Source organism: Sturnus vulgaris, chromosome 6 (genome assembly GCF_052056855.1).
Source record: "Sturnus vulgaris isolate bStuVul1 chromosome 6, bStuVul1.hap1, whole genome shotgun sequence".
Taxonomy (NCBI): domain Eukaryota; kingdom Metazoa; phylum Chordata; class Aves; order Passeriformes; family Sturnidae; genus Sturnus; species Sturnus vulgaris.
Genome location: NC_142248.1, coordinates 14989115 through 15013290, shown reverse-complemented (window position 1 = coordinate 15013290; position 24176 = coordinate 14989115). Strand labels below are relative to the sequence as shown.

The following is a 24176-nucleotide window of genomic DNA, read 5'->3' as shown; positions in this document are numbered from 1 at the left end:
GGGTGGGAAAGTATGTACAAATTTAAGCCACAGTTGCAGAATCAATTTGGATGTGATTAGAATCTTATTACAGCTGTCTAAGTCAACACTAATTTTTAGGAAAATTAACTTTCTGCTCTATTTCTTTCATGAGCTGGTGCTACTGTGCTCGTAAGAGCTTCCCGCTAGGCAAGTGACTGTTTTGGTAATGGCAAATAGTTCCCATATAGAGTATGTAGTATTCCTAGCTTATAAAGCAGTTTGGACTAGCAAAAGACACAGGACAAATCTGTACTTTTCATTTACCAACAATTAATAATGTCTTGCATTGTGCAGTATTTTTTAATTGGAAGGATCCCAATTTCAGGTCCAGATTTACACTGAAATTTGCTAGAACCAATGTATTTGGATCTTTTATGCTCTATTGAAATGCAGCTGTGGTACAACATGCCAAGTGTTTAGGGCAGGAAGCAAGGAAATTATTGTGTCTAATCAAAATTGCAATGGGAATTGATTGGCAAAGCATATTTACCCTGAAGATGGGGCTGTACTGCCAAACATTGGGCAATCCCGGTTGGTGCTTTGGCACAGTAATTCAATACAAATGCAAAGAACTGTTAGATATGAGACTTGGTAATGCACCAGGGTTAAATTTCTCTGCAATCTTTTGTAAACTGCCTCAAATTGGTCATGCTTATTCTCCCTCCAAACAGCACTCTGTTCCCCCTCAGAATATTGCCTTGGAGAAGACTGAGCCCTGTCCCACCACTAACCCCTTTCCTGCAGCATCTGCTCCTGAGAATTGCAACAGCCTAGCTGTGAGGAGGGTTGGGAAAAACAGAGGGCTCTGGCTCTGTGCCATTGCTTCATTTCCATAATGCTTACTTAATGTCATAAACATACAGAGCCTACAAAACATCGGCAAAGCTGTAAGGCCAGATAAAATCTGGCTCCTGGGATCTGTGCAATCCAGTGAGTGCTCTATGGGGATGAGAAGCAGCTTCCCTGGAGGTTTCCAGCCCTTGGGATTCCAGAGGAACCATGGTCCCAGGTGCTGCTGCTGGGGCTCCCCCATGGCAGCTTGCACATAAATCTTAGTGTCAGCCTGTCACTTGCTGTGCACCCACTTCCAAAGAGGCTGCAACAGTCCCCACTCAGAGTCTCTCACAACACAAGGACCATGTCATTCAAACCAGAAAATAGCTGCAGTTCAGCACAGGGCTTGTGGGAAAGGATCATGCAGGACATGTTACAGAAGCTGTCCTGGCATCCTGCTCTGCTGAAGACTGACTGGGGAAGGGATGGGAGAGGCTGAAGACGATGGCTGTTCTCGCAGCCTAACAAGGGGCTGCATTGTTCCTGGGCCTATCAGTTGGTTTCTGATTCACCCGCAGCCAATGTGCCATGATCAGATCACAGCTGGCCCAAGGATATGCTTTCCAGTGCATTTAGTGCTTGGAACAGCCCCAAGTTTCAGGAACACATGGTGAGGAGGAGAGGACAGCTGTGAGACAGAGAAGGGAGCTGATTTTTGCCTTCTCTCAAGATGAGCTTTTCTTTCATAATTTGATTGTGGTAACAGCATTCCAGGTTGTAAAATTAGTTTGGAGCCTGTGTAGATCTGGATGAAGGGCAGACAGAGGGAGAGGTGGGTGGAGGAGGCAGTGATTGCTTGCATGGCTGCATGCCCCCACTAGCAGTGCCCTCTCTCACTGGTCAGCTGTGCAACTGCTCGTGACAGATCATAGATGGATCCCAAGTACTCAGCCTGTGTCATCTTCCTGCTCCAAGCTCTGAGATAGCTTTCTTTGTCTCTGTCCTGGAGGTTATGTAGCTGCTACGTCCCAGTGGGTGTATCTGGCAGTAGCTGAGCTTCCTTGTATGTGAGCAGTGACTGATTCATGACAAGAGAGGGGAATGTCCTGAGTGTGACTGGGGACAGTGCAGGACTTAAGTTCCAGGCAGACCTTTTCATTTATCATTGCACACAGTGCTTCGGAGTGATTCCTGACTTTTTGTTCCAACTTCCTTTTAAGCAATAACAAACCATTCCCCACCTCCTAACCTAAGCATCCCTGTGTTTGCTGTTTCACCTAGAAGTGGCTGCAATTCAGGGAGTAATGAAGTGATGCCTGCCTGTTTACAGGTCCTTAAAGCAACTCTGTAATCTCCTTGTCATCCCACAAGTTCTTCACTTCCCAGCAGGAATTTTCATCTCTTCTTCCCAATCTTCCAAAGCCAACCTGAGAAAGGCAGATAAATGCAAATGGCATGTGCTGTCATCTCTGCTCTACTGCACAATGTCAGTAATAAGCTACACCTTGTCAGGGAAATCTGTAATTCTCTACCTACAGTCTATACTTTGTAGGCCTATAAAGTACTTTAATGCTTGAGAAAGTTGATCTGTTAATCAACAAAGGTAATAAGCCAGCGTTTTTTCTCCTTCCCCTTACAGGGCCCCAATCTATAAGGAGTCATAGAAGTTAAACATTGAAAAAGACTTGCAGTGTAATTGAGTCCATCTCCTAGTAGCGTGGGGGTGTTCTCTACTACAGATTTTTATTGTTATGTCAGCCTGTTTCAAACTACCTCTGCAGCATGATTTATGCATATTCTGGAAATATTATACATAGCCTAACACATCCCAACATTTTGAAGGTTTTCTTGATACATTTATCTATATGATTACTCGAAAAGTTAATCCAGTTTATTTCAGTTAAACCTTTCCTCTTCTGCAGCATAGTTCATTCTACTGAAAAAACAGTTCCCTTTTCCTTTAAAGGGGCTAGTGGGACAGCAAGTCTGCTATTTGGCCTGGCTGCAGTCGGATCTCATTTTTCATCCCCACCCTTCCTCTTCTCTGAGAAGGAGGGGCAGTCTTCATATTTTCCCTTTAAGCTGAGCTATGAAAAATAACTGTTTGCCAAAATCTTTCACCTTGGCCGTATACCCTCACAGATGTTTTCTACAGCATAAACAAAGCAGCAAAGAATGTCGGGGCATGAGGGAGTCACGGTAGTTGGGATGGGAGAGATCAGGCTGGAGAATTACAGCTCCAGCCACTTGGCTGTAGTTTGCCTTTCAAAAATGCACAAGAGCTGCTCCCACTGCTCAAGGAGCAGAGCCAGCTCTAAAATCATCCACAGCTTGATATAACATGAGCATTCAGCCATGCAGCCTAAGCATATGTAATGCACACGTCACCGTAGCATGTGTGCAAATTAAGAATAGTGATAAATCTGGCTGGTAAGACCAAGTTCTCAGCTGTTCCTCTGCCATCTCCTTGCTCAGAGAGAGATGGTGCCAGCCATTACAACTAGAAGAATAGGAAAAATTGGGGGAAGAATTTTGTTGCGCATTATACCAAATTAATGGCAAAATCTGGCTTCACACCCCAGGGTTTAAATTGTGATGTTAGCATTGTCCAGAAATTCAGAGTTTTATCATGGACTTTGCCAGCTCCAAGTGTCAAGTGTTCATGACAGCTATGTCAATGAAACAGACTATAGGTCTTGAGTACCACAACCTTATCATGTGAGAGAATTTGCTGAAGCATCCTGAATTTTGTCGGGGCACAATGTCACTTTTTCTATTCTGCTCTATTTTTGACCAATTAAGATGTTCAGATGACTGTTTAGTAGGTTCCTGCTGCAGATTTTGAAGGGAATTGATTTGGACAAAATAAAGGCAAGATTTGTTAGGACTGACAACTTGCATGAAAGCAAGGAGATATTCTTCCTAAAACAAGTATTTCTAACTGATTGAATGCAATGCATAGCCATGAGTCCTGTAAGGTCCTGATGAGATTCTGACAGCAGGAGATGGTGGCAGTAATGTGGCTGTTCACCTAAGCCTTGCAGTTGACTCAAAATACTACTTTGAGCCACTGGAAAGGTTTCTTACTGTAAACAAATTTAGTTCTTAGCAGCCTTGAAAGGAAATTCATAATGACCAGTGTAAACCACCTGGTGCAGATGAAAGGCATCAGGAATCTGGGCAATACTTAAGCAATTGAAGGCTTGGGAGGGAACCTGAAAACTTCTCCTGTTGTTACATATGAATCACAGAGAACATATTGGTTGTGTTTGAATATATCCCAGAGGATCAGTTTGTGAGCCCTCCTGCATATTCTGGTGGGTTGAGATGCACCAAAACAAAGGAGACCATGGTTTGCATATTAAGGAAAAGAATGTGGAATGTATGTATTATGTGTAGTAAGACTGTGGAACTAATGGCTTATGACAGGGATACAACTATGGAATTAATGTGATTTGGCAGGCAGGCATTAATATGGAATGGACAATTTTGGAGGAAGCAGAACAGGGATGCAAAAGACTGTAACTGAAGCTAGTCCATTGCATAGGAACTACAGGGAGAGAAGGTTTCTTACACATATGTATGCAAGAGTGAACAGAGTTTATCCCTATGTCATTATTAGGAAGTAGATAAAGATCTTTATTTGTATTTGTAGGGTGTGAGAAGCTTTTGCTCTCTATTGACTTGGCATGAAGAGGCCTTTTGAGCATACATCCTGCTGTTTTATGTGGCTGTGATTTAACTGCCGTCATAGTTTCATTGTTTAGATCTCCTAAATATATTTAGGTTTTTTCTATGGAAAAAACTGAGATGAATATATTTATGACTATCAAACGTATTGGAGATAAATATAATTATTGTTTTTAGCAGATCCCAAGATCTAGTGCTCTAAATACGCTCAAGCATCCTGCTAGCTTAAAAGGGGATGAAGTTGGTTCGTGTTTCATGGAGAACTCACTATAGTCCTGGTGTTAGGGCTGTATCAGCCAAAGTTCCTGAGAAACAGCCCCTGTTAAAAACATCCCAGCATTTTTCAAAATTATCTCATTCTTGAAATATTTTTCTGTGCCTGTGTAAGGCCTCATGTTACGATTCAGACTCTTTCTCAGCTGCTCAGTATTTATTCAAGCTAATATACAAGAGAAAATAATCTCCGAAATGTTACTTGTAGTCATTTGGAAGTCCACATCAGTACATGTCACACTGACATAAACTGTGGCTAAGGCTTTTTTCAAGGAAAAGAATTTCTTTAGCACACTGGTAGCTCCAGGTAATATGCTGTGATTCTTAGATCAAGCTCCATTTGTTCACTGTGAGTTCAGCTGTTCTTCTGGCAGTTTTTAGAGAACATAATTAGTTGAGAGACATCTCAACTTGTGTTTGCTAGTGGAGAAGCTCTTGCCTGGGGCCAGCATACTCCTGGCTCTCCCTATGCCCAACTAGTACATGCACTTCTTGGGTTCCATCATCTCTGTGCTAAAAGCAGGGAATGTACAGAGATTAGGAGAGGAATTAAAGGGATGGCAGAGATCAGGGTATTGTAGCAGTGGGTGAGCTGGTTCTGAGCTGGGAGGAAGAAATGTGTGTGCCAAGAGCAAACCAGCAAAGAGCTATGGATAAATGAAGCAGGGCAGAATTGTGCAAATGGTGTTTTTGTGGAAAGGATTTTGTCTGTTCTGTGCATATTTCTGCTATGTCTGCCAGCCTGTATAGAAATGTCCCCACTGAATCATCAGCTTTTCAATGACTCCAGCATGTTCCTGCAGCCAGTCCAGTCTAGGATCTGTCCCCCTGTGTAGTGGAAGAGTGCAAACTCTTCTGGTCTCTTTAGTGCTTGAAGCAGCTAAATATAATTGTCTTGAAAGCAGGAAAAAAATTTAAGGCATATGCCAACCTGTAACTCAGCCATAAACCTACCCTCTCTGAGCAGCACCTCAGCATGCCAGTGAACAAACACTAACACAATTGCTCTCTCACCACTGCTACAAAAGAGTGGCACAAGAACACTGCAGGAGACTTAACATCTTTTCTTGGCTGAAGCCTTGGTTGCATAAGGAAATTGAGCAGCATCACTGTTCCATAATTACTGCCACCTCAGAAGCAGTATTTCACAATATCTCTGCCATTCAGTCTCTGTTCAAAAGGAGACTTTACATGTAGGTGTGGGAGGCCTCCACTCAGACACTTTGTTTGCTCCACATAAACCATTCCAACCATTCCAGCTTGGTAGATGTTACCAGCCATGGCCTCTCACCCTACATGGTTCTTTCAAAACATGGTTTGTCAGCTCAGCTCTGGGATCCAAGAGATGTAGCATCATAGAAATATAGGTTAAGGATGGACCTCTGGAGGTGTCTATTCCTACATCCTGATAAAAGTAGAACTGTTGCCAGAACTTAACAGGTCAGCTGTGATTTTGTCTAGCCAAGTCATGAAACTATGAAAGGATGGGGATTGCACAACTTCTCTGAGTAACCCATTCCAGCACTGTACTGCTCACCCAGTGAAAAGGTTTTTTCTGATGCTCAATGCAAACACAGTAGGAGATTCTCCATGCTTATACTGACATATCTGTAAGATCCACAGGTGGAATACCTGATCCTCTGAAGTTCACATCCATCTCTCACCACCACAGCTCTGCCATGTTGCTTCTGTTGCTGCTTTCGCCAGTCATTACAGCTATATGTCATGTAGCAAACATGCAACTAAAAACTGCACCTGTAAGCTGATGAGTGCTATCCAGATAGCAGGTTGTTCACTTGGACATTTTTTGCATCTACTGGTGGCAGAATTACATTATTGAAAAGACCCACTACAGAACCTGTATAATGCTTACCACACACTCTTCTCTAGTCACTTTGCCTTAAACATAATGTCCTGTACTTGACCTAGGGAATTCCCACAAAGCTGTGACTTGAAGATTTTAAGAAATAGAGAATATAAGAGTACTTTGGCATTGCAGTACTTTAACTTGGCAGCAGCCTTTTTGAGGAGGCATATACAGGGTTTGGATGGAACAGTAATCACATTGCTTGTAGCTGCTGTGAATCTTAGTTTGTAATTTTATGGTTTTGGGAGAAAGGTGTTAAATGTCAACCACTCTTCACAGTGTAGAATGGTACAAAGCAGCCCTGCATAGCCCTAGGTTATGTCTACTACTAAAGGTTTGCAGCATCTAGTACTAAACTCAGCAGTGAGTCTTTTTTATTCCTCTGATTGCATGTGCAAACATTAGACTTCTGTGCTGTCTTTATGCGTGCAGAAGGCTTTGCTTCAAAATTATTTCCCTTGCAGTTCTAGTTTCTTATTAGAAAGAAAGATCGTCTTGAGAGCTCATAATAGCAACTGAAAGTGGTTTTGCCTTCTTGTCACCTGTCCCACTTCACTGTTAGACACCATAAATTGTTACCATACAATTTTTAACTAATGAATCCATTGCTTCTTTACTTACTGAAAAGAGTCCTCACTTTCATTTTTGTACCAGAAAGTTTTCCCTTTCTGTACTCGTAGAAATAAAATCACTTTTTTTTTCACGTCCGAAACTTATTTCTGAAGAAACAACTTTAAAATTGTTCTCAAGATGATCCCTGGTTGAATCATCAGCACTGCTTCCTGCTTCACCCTCCACTCTCCCTGGAGTTCTCTCAGTCACATACCTGACCTGAGCCTAATTAGTTTGTGAGAGCTAGAAAGTTTGCTGCCCGTGGTGTGGCTGTGGGCCAGACAGGCAGAGTTCTCTGTGCCTGGTACTGTAATTGTTGTGAAATCTTGCTTGATGGACAGAAGGTTATTCTGTTGTTTGGGATTTTTTTTTTCTTTTCCAACAAATGTCCTGGAAATATGCAGGAGCACATTTAGGAGCTCAGGGATTTGACTCTTTATAGGCCATGGTGCCAGAAAGATCTTATGTCCTTAACATTGCTGGGAGCCAAAGTGGATCAAGAGCATTTTCATTTTGAAGAATATGTTTATAAAACTTTACACATTTTGCCCTGCTTTTACAGAAGTCCATATTATTTTGTAAGGTCTGTTTGTGACTCTTGTCATACAGCAGAAACTTTATTAGGTCCTCGGGAATAGTGTTTATGTTGCTAGAACAATAGGACTTAATACTGTGCTTCTCTTTACCAAAATGAGGGGCTCATTTTGCAACATGAGCTCTTATAATCAGTCCTCGTGAATAGTCTTGTTGACTTCTTCAAGACTGCTTGTGTCTGTAAGGATTATAGCATTGAGTACTTCTCCTTGTACAGCCCTAGAATGCAGGTGTGGTAGGGAAGAGCCCTTCTGCCATCACAGCAGGCATGGAATGGGCACAGCAGAGGAACAAAGTGCAGCCTGGTGGTGTGGGCCACTTCATTAGTATGTTGCTTAATCATGTCTATTTCCTTCCCTCTGTTAATGGTCATGTGGATTTTTCCAAAGTATGTTCTACTCAACAGTAAATGTGTTCCTTGTTCACATGGCTATTGTGACACTGTAATCTTCTCTCCTTCCTGCATAATCAGTTTCCATATCATTCTTCATTCTTGTTGGGGCAATGCAGCACTTGGAAAATGAGGGCCTAGAAGGCATGTAAGAGCCAGGCATTGCATGGACAGGGTCTGTGCAGCATGCACTATGTGGTTCTACCAGTTTGTCTCAGACTTAGCTAGTCTTGCTCTTACAGTCCGGAGTTCTCAGCTTTGCTGCTCATGTCCCCTGGTCCCGGGTTGCAGTATACTTGTTTGTCCAGTCTTTGTGCTCTATCAAACTGGTACCCATTCCACACACCCTCCTAGTTCTTGTTTCTAGGCCTAAATATCCTCCAGAATCTCCATGCAATTTACCCTGTCACACTGCCAAGTCTTTCATCAGTCAGACCCTTACCTGATGCTCTAAAAACATCCCCTGCATTTGACAATTACTTGTACTGACTACTGGTCTGGAAATTCTGCTTTCGAAATCGAATCTTTATTGAACTGCTGCAAGCAGCTTTTTGTTAAGTCACCCCATATGTTTTTAACAACACTGCCCACAGAGTAGTTAAAGTACAATTTCATATCCATTCTAGCTAACCTGTTGCCCAGCCATGCTCCAGTGTTTCCTCAATACAAGCAATGGTTTGTATCTGACCCTGGAATAGCATCATTCAGGGAGTTAAACTGGATGAAAGTTAACACTGCAAAAAGTAAGTTTTCACCATCCCCTGGATTAATTTTTTGCAAGGCTGGATGAGCACCAGTGGAGCACAGGAAAGGAGATGAAGGACTGTGATCAGGAGCTTTAGAGGTAAGAGTTGATGCAGCCACGGTTTAGGTCAGAATCTACTGTTACAGAATCACAGACCTCACTGGATTTTACCCTTGTGTGTTCACAGTGTAAGAAGCACTAAAAGTCACTAAAGATTTGATTGTAGGGAAGTGTTCAGATTATTTGGATAAGGAAACTCAAACACAACCAGAATTAGAGATTATAATTATTAGGTGCATGTATGATTGAATTTTCAAGATTAAGAGTTCAATCCTGATCTGAGTTTTTAATTCAGTCTGGTAGTAAAATTAAAATCAAGAAGAAATTAGCATAATTCCTAAAAAGACAGTGGGAATTATTTCCAGTACTGAGTTGAATATAGTCCTAAGTGTTTTCTAGTCTTTAGGAAAACTAACAAATAATTTTGGTTGTATGTGGTTGAATCCTCGTTTTGTTGTCAGCCCACGAGAGTGTGAATAACTAACGTCAAAACCACTATATTAGTGATTTTAATCCCATTGTCCATGGTTCCATCAGGGTCCACTGACTTCTAAGCAGTCTGAAAATGATAAACAAAACCACAAAAACACTGCCAGGAGACTTAAATTCACAACATGGTGATCAGGCACTTCTTTGGAAAATGGCCCCTGTTCCAGGTAATTTCTGCAAATGAGAAACCTAAACAGCAGGCAAGAAATTATCAGTTGCAGATCACTATCATGTGTCCAACCTCAGGCTGTTAGGGATGTATGGGAATCAATCCCATCTGATAGCAATTTAGGCACCATTATAAATGAGTTGTTTCTGCAAAAGTCCTTGAGAATGGATGACTGCATCACAAAAAACAGCTTTACATTTTGGATTAAATGGATTGATGATGGTAATCCCAACAGAAAAAGAGTAAGAGGAAAACTGTAATCGGAGCTCAGCAAGCCTCTCAGCTCTGGAATTGATCCATTGGTTGTGAGAGTGGTGGGAGAAGTTTGAACCAGTCTTGGGCTTTCTGTAAAAAGAGTATTCAACTTAAGTCTTTATCAACATTAAGATTTGTTTAAAAATAAAGGCTGCAAAAGTTAAGTTGTTTTGAAAGGTCTCCAGTTCTAGAGATGTGCTCCTTCCTTTTCTCTTATCTTTGGAATTGCTAGTTTTTCCAGCATAAAAAATTCACAGACAAATTTGGCCTTCAAGGTCTACGAGTCTGATCAGTACTTTAAAGGCCCTGGAAGCAATGGCTTTGTTTATCTCCAGAAGTCCAAGAATAAGCTGATATTGCTATTTTTAATCTCTCCGGAAATATGCAAAGAAGAGAGCTTAATTGCAAACAGACCAAACCTTATATAGGAAATGGGTACGTCCCTGGGGGCCACCTAAAACGTGAATGTCTGAAATTAAATTTATATACTCTTCTCCCTTGCTCCCTGAAGCACGTACTCTTGGAATGAAAGGGAAGGCTTTGGGCTAGCATCATATCCCAGTAGTTTCTATCCATTATTACACTCTGGCTATCTTAATATTCAATTAACAGATGTTTCCCAGCATGTATGAGCTCAAGGTGACTAGCTGTATGTCTTTGTAATGAAACCATTTAAGAGAACAGAGAAAAATTAGAAAAATAATTGCTCTGTTTCTAGGATCCTAATGTGGTTGCCAGAGAAAAATGAAGCAGGAGTATTGTGATTCCAAAATTTCACCTACACTTTTCTCAAGAAAGGGCTACCACACCCAGCCAACAAAAACCAGTAGTCTCACTTCATGAATACAGTTCCCATCACTTGCCCAATGATTCTGAAATCAGGTTTATCCTTTTTTCAGCTTCCAAACATTACACTCTGTAATCCATAATGCATAAGGTCCTAAGGTAGACAAGGAGCAAACAGCTTCACTGAAAATTTCACCCACCTATGGAAAAAGAGAAAATGACATTTCCTTTGTATAGGCACAGGAGCAAACACTGATTGCCAGTGCCATTCTATTGTTAGCTCTTCCCATAGCTATTGCATTGAGCACATCTCATGCTCTGTATGTGCTCTATGCTGCATCATGGAGCTTGAATAAAGCACTGCCCCAGTCTGTGTGTTTCATCGAGTCTGGAAGCAAGTCCAACCCAAAGCTTCTCAGATGGCCCTGCATGGTGCCTACTTCCTTCACTGCGGAAAACTTTGTGATCCCCATGCCTCTGCTGTGCTCTCTGGGCTATGGTGTCTTTTGAATCTCAATTGTAGTCTCCATATTCTGTGGTCTTATAACTGAAATGGTCTGGGTAAAATCCTAAATGCTGAGTGGCCTGCCGAAAAGAGTACACACAGGGGACCCAAGAGCTGCAGATTTATTGCTTGTAAACCAAAAATCGTATTGAGGAAAGCAGAGATAAAAATAGATGGGGAGCTTGGGGACCCGAAAGGCAGCCAGTGGAGATTAGATGCACTGCTGGTTGACTCATCCAGCTTGTTTTATTGTAGCACAGTTCCAATAACAACTGTATTATTTCAGCTTTTGTGCAGTGAGCAGACATTTGTTTTGCATCGAAGGTTTTTCACATAAATGTGCTCCATTTTTCATTTCTTCTTGTATTTCCCAGTGTTTCTACTGGCAATTACCAATAGGAGAGTCTATGGCTTCAAAAGGATATTGGCCTACTTCTCAGCTTGTATAAATCAGCAACACCCCTTGGTATTTAATAGAGCTGTGCAGCTTTATGCAAGTTGAATCTGCACCAACTGTTCTTTTAAAACATGTCCCACCTTATAAAGAGTTTTCTTCAGTAGTGGATTCTGAAATTAATGAGAAGCATTGAACAAACTGCCTCACAGCCTGTGCACAGTGCACAACTTGTCAGCATCTGCTTTCTAATGTGTGGCTCTGCTCAGCCTAGGAGACTTCTTTGTGAGGGATGCCAATGAGTAATGATGTCTGTTGTGTCCTGCCTGCTGGCCCTGGCCTGTGATCCACTGTCATGCAGAAGATGGACACACATCCCATCCCACACAGCCCATCCACTGCCTGCTAGCTCAGTGTCTCACAGTGCTTTTAGTTTTTTCTTCACTGTAATTCATTAAAATCCTTCCATGCCCATGTTCCATCCTTCCGTGAGGAACAGTCACAGTGAAAATACGGGCAATGTGCATCAGGATTTGTTAGCTGTTTGCAGCTTGCATCGTGACTTGGAAAGTATTGTCCTGCCAACTTTGGCTCCATTCAGAGGCAGAGGAGTTCTGTAGAAATGGGTTTGAAAATGACCACAAGGAAGGAGGAGAAGTACCTCAAATTATGTGAGATCAGCTGGATCTACATGTGAGGTGCAGGCTGTGCTTTTGCTACAGCATGGTGATCTTTTGCAGCTCCTAGAGTGTGTGCAGACTGAAGGAACACTTTGGGTTCTGTGCAGCTTTTTAGAACAGTCCATTCAAAGGTGATTTCATGAGGTAGAACCTAGTGATCAGGTGGGCCACTTCTTATTCATGTTTCTACATCTCTCAACAGCTGTTGAGCAAGCTAGCCTCTGCCATGTTGACAATTGAGAACTAGATGGCTGTATATTTTTACTGGGATTTTGCTATGGTTTTACTTGAGATGTTTATTTGCACTGATATTGCCTTCATCAGCTCTCTACACAAATGTCATAACATGTTCTGGATCGTATTGCTGTGGTAAACAGAAAAAAATGCCTTTATCTATTTCATTCTTTTCATAGTATTATGGAAGTGGGAGGAAGAATCTGCCAAAATATGACTTTGTTTCATCAGAATCTGCTCCCTTATAGTGGAAGCTTTTTCATGGCCTCTCAAAGAGGCTTTCTCATGGCCAGTTTGTGAGCAGTGTGTGTAAATTTCAGCCCACCCCTACAATTGACATACACAGATCCTTTAAAAACCCCAATTTTAAGACTCAGGTAGCTGTACAACCAAAAAGAAGATCTAAGTTGATCCACAATCAATTTCTCTCAATGCATATGAGTAAAGTTACTTTATAAGTAACAACACAGAAAATGGCTTTGTTTTTTTTCATAAACTTTTCAGGCTTATGAATTTCTGATGACAGTCATTTGCAGGAATAAATGGTGAAGTAACATCAACTTTGCGTAGGATTAAGATAAATTTGGGTCCAAACTAAATGAAGACCTCGGTAGAGTTAGGAAATAAGTGTGTGGGAAAATTAGACTGAGTGAGAAGGCAGCAGGGAAAAGGAAGCCACAGTACAAATTAAAGATTGCAAGTAACAGGGCTGGATGCCAAGAGCCTCAGAAAAGAAAAGAAAAAAAATTCCTGATTAGCTCAACTGTTTGCTTTACTATATAAAAAGCTGACCTCCTTGAGGAGCCCTGAGCCCCAGCCTCCTGGGAGTCTGAGTACGTGTGAGTGAGCTGCTGCCTCGCCGAGGGCAGCACAAATGCTCCAGCACCAATCTTCTGCCTCATGGATTTCCAGGTGCAAATGCTTCATCTGGCAGGAGTTCTGCCCACATCAAGTCGACAGTGTCTTAATGTCTTATCCAGCCTGGCATTATACATTTTCCCTTTTCCAAACTGCTGCCATAATTCCAGTTCCATTAGCTATGTGTGAGCATGTGTGTTGAAGGGAGCTGCTGTCTCTCTGAGTAGCTGTAATGTGTGGGCCGAGTGTGACTTTCAAGGGGACAGATGAAGGACAGAGCTGGCAGGACAAGCCCATGCCTGCAGCCAAGCTCAGACCCCAGTTCTTGCTACTGCAGCCAGTGGAGCTTCCCAGCTGCCTTCAGCTCCTGGACACTGCCTGATGTACATTGGCCTCATTGTAAGTCCCCACTCCATAAGGAATATCCCCGTCCTCCAGCCTCTGTGCCCTGTGTAGGAGGTGCTCTAGCACAGAGACCCTTATGGAAAACCACAGACTGCACCTGAAACATGCTACCTTAATGCAAATGCTTATTCATGTCATCATTAATCGTCTGCTGCTACAAATACTGCTATTACTGTCATTCTTCTCCTGAGCCATTCACAATGCCATCACCAAGTTGAATCATTGCTGCAAAGAGGGAAATTCAACAATTACATGGAGTATGCTTGAGGACCTGACACTTGTGTGGGTTTGCTTTTCACACCTGCTGATACTTTTTAATTGTGAGTTGTTCTGTGCAATTGTCAGTTGTTCTGCAAGAGAAGACAATCTTTTTAACAGGAGAGGATGGAAGGATTGCAGGGCTTCTTTGTAATGGAATAGGATCAAAACACCTGATATTTAATATCTGTTAAAACTTCTAGAAATTAACATTTCTAAGCCCCTCTATTACGGGAGAGAATTATAATCCCAGTTTTAGAGACAGAGAAACAAAGATGATGTACTTAAAAGGCCTCTTGAAGGAACATAGATATAGAGCTCAGTTTCTGAAGCAAAATGTGTATCCAGGTTTGGGATACCTCACTATCAAGAGCTCAGAAATTCTGCTTTTTCTTGTAAATCTGCAAACACATGGGCATATAGGAACAGGGCTTTTTCTATGAAGCGAAGCTTCTCATCTACACAAAATTGTTTGCTGTGGCAGAGAATGCTCTGACCTTTAAAATGAACAGGGTTGCAGGGTGTCCAAAACGTGCATGTATTACATTGTTCTCACTAACCTTGCCTGCATAAATTAAACAAGGTGGGGAAGGTCAGGTGGAAGTGATTAGCAGGGGCCTTGAGAGTGGAGTTTCTGGACATGTGAGATTTGCTGTGCTTTACTGTGTATTCCGGCATCATCTCTGAGGAACAAGATGAAGATTTTAAGCCCAAGTAAAATCAAATCCCTCAAGCAAGTTTACCTCAGGAATGCCAGAGTGCAATAGGAACAGCAGGGGGGTGTCACCAAGAGAAAGATACAGAATCACATGGTTTCTGTTCATACTGCACTGTTCATCTAAGAGTCTCCAAAGTCTTCAGGAATGCCAATGAACTCTAAACACTCCTCGATGCACTGGCTCAGTGCTTCTGTCTGCATGTTACAGGTGAAGAAACAAAGGCACAGGCGGCCATGTGGCCAGCAGGTAACAACAGTTACATTTTGGGTGAAGCTACATCATGCAGTTAACAGATGCCTAATTTAGACTTCCTCTGACATCTAGTTTCAGTAATACTCCCCAGGTCAAAGACAGTCCAATCCTTTTGATCTCCTAGTTAACACATTTCCTTTTAGTTGTTTTTTGCAGGATTCAACACAAGGGGAGAGAAAATCTCCAAACTGTCCCATAATTTGAAATTGTTGAGAAATGGTTTGGTTGTGTCTGCTGATGAGGTGAGATCTTCCAGAGTCAGGAGAGCATCAGAGCAGAAAATGAAGGCAGCTGGGAGCCTGAATGCAAGGGAACTGTCATGCTACAGAGCACAGTGCCTAGGCAGGCTAATAATGGGTAAAGTACACCCAGAATTCAAAACCATACTCATGCGACTTGTTGATTAGACAAAGAGAAATGGAACATGAACACTTTCTGAGCATGAGCAGGCTGCACACAGGGGGGCAATTTCCATCCTAAGTTTTTTTATTCTGCAAGTTTTTTTGAACGTGTCAGACTGCTGTTCCAACACAGAGTGATGACATTTGGAATTGCAGTGTGATTGGCGTAGCAACACCAGGAAAACAATAACATGAATAACATGAGTTTGTCACATAAGTAGAGTGAATTAAATTGATTCTGTGTAGTGTTTTCATCTCAAAGTGCTTGAGAAGTTTGTTTATAAATTGATTATATCCCCATGGCTCAAATGCAGCCACCTCTGGGCTGAAATGCAGTTGTCATCATTGCACATTGCTTAGGCTGGCTATGAAGGATTTGCTTTATTATGCATCTGGTTTCATCCAGCTGTTCATAATAAAATGAGAACTTTGTAGCACCTCAGTCAGATTCTCAGCCTGGAAGGGGCAGATGTTAGTGTCAGAAGTCCTAAAGTCACTGAATCTTCCAAGACAGTTCAGGCAAGTTGTGCTGATATGCAATTGCAAGTTGTTGCAACCAACATCCCATAAACTGTGCTCAGTGAATCCTGAGGACTGGGCAGTTGTTCTTACATCTCTGGAATATCACAGCTACAGTTGTCGGAGAGGCCAGTTATGTTATTCTCAATTTTTTGTGCCTTGGATGTTTCTTTACTTTTCTTCAAGATCCCCATGATTTTGGATGACACCCTTGAAAATGTCAGGGAACTGAAAGACTGCAAGAATGAAAATAGTTTTCATTTTTGTTTTGGGATTTTTTTTTGTCAAGCAAAATGTCAGTGATTGACTGACTTCATATGTTCCACCTTGATATGTTGATTTAATAGACCTAAAATCAGATCACGGCCTAATTCCACACTTTCTTTTGATTAATAACAATTTTTTTTTGGCACTACTTCCTACTATCTCACTGATGAGGAGTAATAGAAATAGACTGGTAGAGCTAAATCTTATTTTACTAAAGACATGTCACACTTATTCCTGCTGTATTGTCAGATCTTGTTTACCTTAGCAGGTACAGGATGTGTAGCAGTGATAAGCTTGATATGTCCTGCTGCCTGTTTAGCTATACTACCTTGTAGTAAGATTACCTCAGGGAAGTACAAATAAGCACCAAGTGAGGTTATATAATTTTTCCTAGCCAGGATACAGTAGTCATACTTCACCCAAAGTTAGCAACAAGGCTGAGAATATTCTATGACAGGCTCATGTACTTTCCACTGGGTCTTATCACCATCACAAGCAAAAATTTTAAGCAAATCATCACATACAAAATCTAGCTCTGGACTTTGCATCATTGCTTTTTCATCAAATGCTTGAGGGATTAGGTTTGAACCTACCAAATCCCTCCCAATCTGCAAATCATAAATTTATAACTGAAGCAAATAAATCCATGTATTCATGAGGAGAGGGGGCTTTGCCAGGCCATTTTGGCAATTGCAGTTAGTGGGTTATGGTCAGTTTTCTAAAACAGTCTTCTCAGAAAAGACAAAATAAGAGGACAGGAAACTTTTTACATTCATGGAAAAGTGCCAAATCCTTCTTTTCTATCAGAATGCACTGACACTCAGCTTTTGTTATCATTCATTGCACAGAAATTAGTGATCTCCAGTTTTGACCATGTAGCTGCAAGAGGATTAGGCTAGATCTATTTTGGGGACATGTCTCATGTAGTTTTAAGATACCTCAGGGCTGCATCTCCTTTATTCTTCAGTCTCTGGAATTGTTAAACTTTGTAGTCAAAGTCTACTGCCAGTATTTTTGCAGCAGTGCCTTGGTGTTCCCAGGTCATGCAGCAGGTTACACACACATCTCCCATTCCAATGAATCCTGGTGACCACCACTTCTGCACCCAGTCTAGCTGCTCTGTAACTTTGCTGTGTAGCTTGGCCAGGATTTTAGAGCTGTTTATTTCTGTCTAACCCATTTTAAGATTTTTCAGGACAGATCTGAAGACTTTTAGTATATTATTCTGTTAGGTTTTTTCTGCTGATCTTAACATCATCTGATCTGTGTAAATGCTGAAAACTTGGTACATCATCAAACATCTGCTGTATTTTTGGAGAAATGTCTCTAGTTTGGTGAAGCAATCTAAATCGCTAGGATTGTGATTCTCAATTTGCACAAAATGCATGCTCTGTTTTTTAAGGGATTCTGCCAGACCTTGCTGACACATGAAGCATAAGAAAATATTTGGCATCATCCACTTCCCCAGAGATTTTTCCTCTTGTAGGTAGTGGAAAATGATCTCTCTGTACACATGTATTCAATTCTTTTAGGTCTGTTCTTAAGCAAAGGCTCCATCTCTTTTTTTAGCATACCCATTCTGATGGTTCCTCTGTGCAGTTCATGGTAATGAGTATATTCACCTCCTTTTTTAGCCTCTGCTACAGGCACAGGAAACCATGCCAGCATTGCAGATTGCAGAGCAGCCTTCAAACTCTCCTTCAATGACTTGATACCCCAGCTTTCCAAAGGAAAGGGCCTTTAGAGAAGGCTAAAGAATGGCTCTCACTTCTTCTGGGTCATGTTCTTTGAGGCTATTGTTTACCTGTCTGGCTGAGTTTTAACCTCCTTGCAGGAATAAACCCACCACTTGCTATTCTGAAGTTTTACCTGTTGCCTCTGTGGCAGGGCTGGTGCTGGCACTGCAGCTGCCAGCACACAGGCTCCTGTACCAGTGCCCACCCTCAGGCCAGTAAATGCCATTTTGCTTTATGGAGACACTGGGAGCACTTCACAGCTCAGACAGCTCGGTTTGCCCACTGTGCCCCCCCACAGGGCTCAGTACCACTGTTCTGCAGGGTAGGCATCTCCAAAGGATGACAGGACCCTGCTCCCAGAGCTACTCGATCCAACCATATGCCCAACACCATCCAGTGCTGAGGGGGAGCTCGAGGTTGCTTTGCACTGAGTTTCAGGGTTAAGGGCCTGCCATGGAGCTTGGATGCACAGTTCCAGTTCAGGGGAGGTTCAGGTCCTGCCCTATCTGCTGTTACCTAGGAAGCTCAACAAAGCAGACTTACAAAGCAGGCCAAATGCAAACAACATTTAAAACTCCATGGCCCCTTCCTAATGGGACTGTGCTGTGTCAAATCTCAATAGCTCACACTTAACAGCCATGTCATTGTGGAGTATGGGCACACAACTGCTAAGGAGAGAGCAAGGAAAAATAATAAAAAAGACAAAATGCAAAAGGCTAAGGAGGCCCCTGGTTTCCTTAATGGAATTAGTCCTTCCTTTATGAATTCCAGGGTTAAATGCTATAAATGTGATTCGCATGCTCCCTCCCCTCACCAAAGCAGAAAGATCTGCTAGACACATGTTCAGAGCAGAACAGGGGAAGGTATGACGTGACTCAAGAGCCTGGAAGGCTAAAAGGAGTAGATGAGGGAGAGCTCTGCAGCCCTTGATCTTTTTAAGATTTACTGCCTTTGCCTCTTGCAAGGATTTTTTTTTTTTTCCTGGAAAATTCTAGCTTCTAGCAATATAAAAAAAAAAAATTGGCTGGGGCAATAAACAAGATCTTTGAAGGGGGAAGGAAGCCAAGAGAAAGTCAGGCCCATTAGTCACGCAGCTGCATTTCCTGTCACAAAGGACCCCAGTTGAGTAATCACTCAAAATATGCTTGTTATTTTTTCCTATTTTATTTCAACTTTCAGCCTGCCAATATCTACTGCAAGAAAAAAATAAACCAAGAAAAAGTCTTTTCGTTTCAGAGAGGAAAACAGTGAGCTATCAGACACTGATTTGCATTCTTTTTCCTTTTCTTTAATTTTCACAGCCTAAAGGTCTTCAGTGATATAAGAGAAATGTTGGTAGGGCACAATGGGTCTGAGACAGTCCTGGTGATTTCAGGGCATATAGTTTCAGCAGAAGTGTGGGTGTCAAAGTTCCTGGGCTACATTTTCAACTGCTATCATTGATTCACGGTATGACCTTGATTGAGTCATGTATTCATTTATCCATCATTTATTATGAAACATAAAGATTATAAAAGCTTTTGCATAATTGTTTTGTTGGACTTCATTATTGGTGCTTATAAGTGATGTTAGGATCTCTGATGAAAGTTTTGTAGAAGTATTTGTCTAAAGAAAAATGCAGTCAAGACTGAGAAGAAATAAATTTGTAATTTAAAGCAGAACATTTTGAAAGTACATACATAAAAAGAGGCGAAAATAGAAGCAGTTCTATGAAATAGAAGGAGGAAAATTTTGCTGACACTGTCTTTTGAGACACTCGGAGGAAGAAAAATACAACACAGGGGACAGCCCCTTTCACAATGTTGAAAGAGATTGATTATGCCAGCTCCCCACCCCTGCCTCTAGATCTTGGATTAGGAAGTGCTGGCTGTGGTCAATCTGGTACTAACTTCTAAAAGAAGTCACAGATACACAACAGAAGTAAAGCTGAAAAACCTCTGTTTTCCCAGATTGCTGATTCTTTTATCAACAAGCATAACTACAAAATATGAAACCCTGCCCTTAATTTACTCAAAAGTAATGAGTATGGTGACCAGGCCACCTATAAAGCAGGGCCATAAGCATGTTCTAGGGCACATAACAGTTTGTAACTTACATTCTTGATGGGGTACCTGAGTATATGGCTCTGTGAAAATGATTGCAAAGAGATTGTAAATTTCTGTTTGGATTGCTGTCTAAGTAGTGAGTAGATAATTGTAATTTGTGCTACGTAATAACATGACTTCAAATACTACACAAAAAATGAAGCTTACATTGCTGACATTTGCATGTAAGTGACTGGTAATGTCATATAATTCTCTAATTTGCACACATTTGGTACCACAGATGTGCAATGTTTTCAAACCACAGCTTATAAGCAGATGTGATTTACACAGCTTCCTAATGCTAGTTAAAGGGTGTAAACTCAAACAAATGTGAGATTTACACCAATTTGGTTTAAGAGAGACTTTGAAAGGCTGTTTACCTCTATGTTTAAAAGCAATTCAGAATGATTATATATGTATGTTTACACTGAATGGAAAAGTATAAATCTTCTGAGCCATGACTCAAATGTGAAAAATTCCAGTCTAGATTACCTTTATAAATTATGCTCAGCCTTTGTCTTCTCTAATAGCAGGCAAGGCAGGGTGTGCTCCTCAATGGGAACACAAGTGTACACTCCTGGTCTGTGGCCAAGGCTAGCATGAGAGCATAGGGCTGTCTGCTGCACTCACTTTCACGTCACACTGCTGCATGTGCCAATCTACTGGATCCCCACATCATATGACATTCTATTCAATAGACTTATGTCCTAAAACTATCTCTGCCATGATGAGAAAGGATATTTTCAACTTTTCAATTACTGATACCTACACAGACTTGAAATCGTATACTGGTAGGTATGAATTAATTGAAATTATTTGTTTACAAGGTCAGCATAAACTTTGTACTTTTCTTTTTAACACTGTCAAGGTATATGATGATATTTCCTATACCAGTATTGTAGGGGTGTATTGGTATCAATCAGAACAGTATCTAATACTTCAGCTGGTGTAAATAATAACCACCAATTAAATTAATTATACTGGTAAATATACAGGGTAGCAACTTTTCTCTTTACTTACCTGGTTATCCTAGGAATTTGTATGGCTCTGTAGCCATGGTATTTGAGTATCTCCAAACCTCTGAATCTGTGATGTACCTGTTATCTCCATGCAGGTCTGATGCCTATTAGTACAATTAGCCCTGTATAGGTGTGCCACTAAAGTCCTAAGATGAGTGAGTCAGAATCATCTCAGGAGTCTATGACCTCTTGATTCACCTGCTGGCTGTGAAGAATTACTCTCCTTCTTGCATAGATGGGAAGCTGAGTCATAAAGAACTAAAGTTATATGCTCATAAACACGTAAACAGCAGCAGAAATGGAATCAGAATGATGTACAGATCCTCAGTCCCTGTCTTGTTGCATTAAGTTACTCTCTCTTGTCTTCAGTGAACTGATCATATTTGGTAAAATAACCAGTAGTCGCTGCCCTTTGCAGGGCAGTGCTTCTGTGATGTGTGTGGACTTAGAAATAACTGCTTATCATAAAGTTAAATTAATTGGGTAACAACGCAGTTGCTTAGTGCAATGACAATTGAATTTATCAGCCCTTCTACTAAATGGCTGCATGAATTTGGGCAATTACTTCATGTGCTGCCATTTTTCTAATTTAATATAGGAATAATAACATTCTTGGACATACAGGCACAAAAATTACTGTACAGTGCTGCTCTGTTTCTCCTTTAAGACATTGGAATAAGAAAAGGGAAGCGACACAGAGAATACTAAGTTTTCCCATTTAGTTGAATGAAGCTTCTATGACACAACTCAAAAATCTCGTGAAATAGAAATGGTTGGTAAGAACATTTTAGTTTTAAGTTTTACCAGCAGACATGTTGTTCCAGGGCTGTTGTGCTCCTATGGAGAGCATAGCCTCTGCAGCTGTGGTTTAGAGGTTCTGCACCCTTTGCCAGTAAGCACAGGTTGGAGCTCTCTGGGTGTGCCTCAGGGCTGCTTTCCTCCAAATACAGTACAGGAGTGTGGAATTTGGCTATATGTAGCGGACATGTAACTTCTTATTTTGACAGCAAAACTGACTATGAAAGGGTTAACCTGACTAATGGCAACACTTCAGTAAAATTGAGGGAGGTGGAACTTAAGTCTTAATAAAATGCAGGTGTTTTATTGTTAGGTTTAAAATGTCTTAAGACTCCAGCAAGCATTTGAGAACAAGGGGGAAAAATGTGCCATTGAATAAGAACCTTGGAAAGACAGCAACAGGTAGTGCAAGGCATCTACAGAGCTTTCACTGGCTAAGGCCTGCCCTAAAGTTCACAGAGTGAAAACAAAACTTAAATATTATCTGAATAACACCTCTCACAACGTGCATCTGACTTCTGAGGTATTACACCTGGGATTAACTTTTGACATTCTCCTTTCCACCATTGTGACTTTGCTGTCTTACTGGCTCCATGCAGAGTATTTATACTCATTTTACAACCTTTCTTCTTCCTTCCCAATCTGTTCGGGGTGTTGATGGGGTGACAGGTAGCGTGAGCACTGCATTCACTGTGTACAGGTAGCTCTGCTACACCATTTGCAGCTGCTTTTATGTCAGGGATAGGATTTTTTTTTTGTGTTGGGGGAACCAAACTACTTTTAGAACAAGCTAATAAAAATAAGTTGTAAAGAAATCACCGATCACTATTTTCTTCTCTTTCAATTCCCTCTCCTTATCACTAATAATTTGAGGGAGCATTTGTCAGTAAACTGCACCATTTAGGGCACAGAGTAGAGGAATTACACTGAACTTTGATCTTTAACTTCAAGTTCTTCACTTATTTGGTGAATTAACGTCAATACAACTTTCTAAAGGGAAATGGGACCTGATGAATCAGTGAAGACTAAATGTACTCATGATTGCCCAAGATTACTGCACCAGCATCCCTATGGGCCTTAAATAGTGTGGGTATTTTTGGGACCTGTGTGGTGATAACAGTAACTAATTGCTGTCCATAAAAACTCAGCCCTGGAAGAAAATCAGGCATTGATTTTCCTGGCCTTAGCCTTGGTGGTATAAATAAGCTGTTACTCCTACAGAAGAAGGGCAGAAGTAGTCCTTGGAGTACCTGATAGGATGGAAAACAAGAGAGAAACTTGGGCTTTGATGTGAGAGTTTCTCAGCTGCAGTATAGTAGGAAACAGAGAAGCAACAGTGAAGACTGACAGGTGATATATAAACAGTTCCAAGCAAAAATATAAGTGGCATACAGAAAAGTCTAAGTCAATGAATAAAAATTAGGCTGATTTATTAGCAACGGAGCTAATAAACCTGAGAACCTGCCAGGTCTTGTTTTACATGGAGTAGAGGGCTCAGAACAGCTTGAGTAAGTAATTCAGAATACCAAACAACAAAAATCAACCCCCTCTATTATCAGAATAGGAAACCCAAAAAAAGGCCAGGCTGTGTGCCTTCTGTGCACCACTGTCCTTCATCCTTGCTACAGTCACTGGCCATCCGAACTGATAGGCTGGAATACAGGCAGCAGACATACATGGCAGGAGGGAGGAGTGTAGATCTTTCTTCACACAACTTTCAGAATAAACCTTTTGTAGCCATCATCAAAATTAGATGTATTTTTGAGAGGCATTTGTATTTCTTAAGATGCAGTGGAAACAGCCTACAGCTTAAGAGAGAGGCAAAGAGTAGAAATCTTTACTAAGAGTATCTCAAAAACTCTGGTAAGAATCTTCAAGTTGGTGTGAATGTGCTCAGGATCATACCCTTGAGGAAAAAAGTATTTGTCAGCATTTGTTTGCTGCTCACAATTTTAGATCTTCCCTGGCCTTCTCATTTCCTCCTTTGCTTTGTAGGACTGCTTTCATCCCACTCCTACTCTTCTTTGCAGATGCCAGTTCCTGTTTCTAATGTCAGCAGTTCTCAATCTTCTCAGATAACCCTGTTGTTGTTGTGCCTTGCTACGTGAGGGAAACAACCCGTGCTTTCTGTTCCCTCCTAAAAAGTCACTGCAGCTCTAGCTCCAGCAAACCTAACCCAGCCCCTGCTCCACTCAACGTCTCATCCAGGACGTCAGACTGCAAAAACTGGCACTGCCTCTGGTCTCAGTGTGGGGAAATAACCAAAATCTGTGTTAGAAGCATGGGTTCTTTATTCTCCATCAAACTGGCCTTAATTTTTC

At 41.3% G+C, this 24176-nt stretch overlaps 1 protein-coding gene across 2 annotated transcripts in view; it reads left to right on the top strand.

Moving 5' to 3' along the window:
• The window catches only part of RAD51B (RAD51 paralog B), a 391466-nt gene that overhangs the window by 354503 nt on the left and 12787 nt on the right, over positions 1 to 24176 (top strand). The window lies entirely within an intron of this gene.